The following is a 2500-nucleotide window of genomic DNA, read 5'->3' as shown; positions in this document are numbered from 1 at the left end:
CTCTCTCTCTCTCTCTCTCTCTCTCTCTCTCTCTCTCTCTCTCTCTCTCTCTCTCTCTCTCTCTCTCTCTCTCTCTCTCTCAGAGGGAAGATTTTTGCGTAAAGAGGAAACTTAAGAATTGGGATGCTACGTTTCTTTTGTTTTTTTTAAACATGTTTTGTGGTTTGTTTAGGAACTGGTACAGGGACGGATGGGGAGGGTAGTTGGATGGATAGGATAAGGAGATGGGACATGGGAGGGAGGGGATAAAAGGATGGATAAAGGAATGGATAGGATAGAGAGGGGGGATCAGAAAGAGATTGGAAAGGGAGTTAGAAGGATAAATAGAGGAATGGATACGATAAAGAAAGAGGAAATATGAAGTGAATAGGGAGTTATAAGAATTAACAGAGAAAAGATAGGATAAGGAGAAGGGATATGGAAAGTGAGAAAGACAGAGGTTAGAAGGATGGTTAGAGATGAGAAAGCGTTATAAAAGGGATATGGGAAGCGAGAAGGGCTGTCACAGGAGCTTCTCATGCAAGTACATAGCGTTGCTCTTGACAATAGGATAACTTTAACAGGCGTGACACCCAGGCTTAGGGGTGGGTAGGGCAGCACGACGTTATTAACATCCTTACAGTTCTTGCTAGTCATCATTAAGGGAGGAGAAGGGAGGGTCGTGGAATGCGATTATCCTGATCCTCGTAGATGATCAGTTGCTGGGTTGTGTCATGCAGGTGAACGTGCTGAAGATCATGGCCTCAGTCGTGTCCTCATGACAGGCGGTGATTCATACGCGGCTCAAATATCTACTGGGTAGCAACAAGAGTCACATTTTCGTTCATGCCTGGATTCATTTGCATCAAGGTTATGAGAATGTAAACCAGTTATTACACAGCTTATATGTATAAAATAGTCCATGCAACAGATCAAAAATAAAAAAATAAAATACGTTGAAATGCTATGAAAAAAATCACGAACAAAGGCTTTTACAAATTGCACATACAACCATATACAAAGGAACACCAACAGCTATATCCCAACGTCATAAAAGGCCAGCGATAAGAAACTGCTAAAAGTTTAACAAATACAAAAACGAAAGTCACTTTGACGCGGGGAGTGTAACAGACGGAGTGGAGGCGGGAGAGGAGTCGTCGAACTCAGAAGAGCTGCGAGTTCCCTTACGTTATTTACTCTCCTTCCCCCAGGCGTAAGTGTGTGAGTAGCTCTTAAGTGGATAGGATTTTAAAGACGTGCGAGTGGTTCCGTCCTTTTCGTGTCTCTTGGGGAATTTACTCCGGCTCGCCCCTCGCACGTGCGCAGGCGTCGCAGCCAATCTCCCGGGATCTGAAGTCGTTTTCTCCCATCAAGCGTCGATCACTTGGGGTACTTAAGACCAATAAGGAACGAGGAAGTCGTGCTTGCAAGCAACACTTACAGACTCCAGATGCTAATTTACAGGAATAGGCTCTGACGCGACATTCGATCAGAGGAAATCAGGTCATTGACTTGCATTACTGATAAGGTCAATGCCACTTTCCAGGCCGCTTGCCGAAGTGGCTGAGCGGACGGCTGACCCGAAACGGGCCCGGAAGAATCCAGTACGGAAAGACCCGCTTCAACCACCTGTTCGATGGCTCGGCCTACCTCCACCAGTTCAACATCGCCTCCGGAAAGGTCACCTACCAGTCAAGGTCAGCCAGAGTGATGAGATTACATATCTGCGTAATCTCTTTGAAAATGCTGCTCTTTTGTATTGTTAACGCTTATCAGTAACTGCTGATATCCTGCAGACTAAAACCCGATGACAATATATATATATATATATATATTTTTAAGTTAGACTGATGTTGTAATAAAATTATTTTTTTCTTACTGCTATCACTTATCAGTACTTGTTTTTCTGAAGACTAAAACCTTCAACAAAATGTCAATAAAACCGAAAAAAAGTAACGCGCAACGAGGGATCCCATACAGCTGAATCAGTACTTGAAGGATTTACTCTTCGAGATTATAAACTGAAATTAATCTCCTTTGCAGTTCTGGATTTAAAATCATGACAGTTTGGTTTTGGGCTCGTCATGTCCTTCAAGTTTACACAGCATACCGTTTTAGTTCACACATGTCATCTAAAATTCAATGATTTATCTTATTAACTTATTAATATTACTAAGATCATTGAAAGAAAACATAATCTATTTCTCCATTACATATCAGTAATGCAGAATTTCTCCATTTCCAGGTACCTCCAGAGTGACACCTACAGGAGGAATACAGAAGCCGATCGAATCGTGGTCTCGGAGTTCGGTACAGTGGCGTATCCGGACCCTTGCAAGACCATACTGCAGAGGTAATTGATCAACAATGTTAATGGGCGCTTAATAATGATAAAGATCGCCATAGCAAATGGCATCGGATTTAATTACTGTTTCGAATCACACGAGAACCATCATTAAGCGCACCTGCTCGTAACAGTGTGTTGCTGTCACTTTTTATTAGCCGAAAGGTTATCCCAGCA

General features: G+C 42.6%; 1 pseudogene; it reads left to right on the top strand.

The window, feature by feature from the left end:
- The window catches only part of LOC125041118, an 11624-nt pseudogene that overhangs the window by 4801 nt on the left and 4323 nt on the right, over positions 1-2500 (top strand).

The sequence above is a fragment of the Penaeus chinensis genome, chromosome 30 (genome assembly GCF_019202785.1).
Source record: "Penaeus chinensis breed Huanghai No. 1 chromosome 30, ASM1920278v2, whole genome shotgun sequence".
In the NCBI taxonomy this organism is placed as follows: Eukaryota; Metazoa; Arthropoda; class Malacostraca; order Decapoda; family Penaeidae; genus Penaeus; species Penaeus chinensis.
Note: the sequence above shows the minus strand (reverse complement) of the source record. Positions and strands in the feature narration are given on the sequence as shown.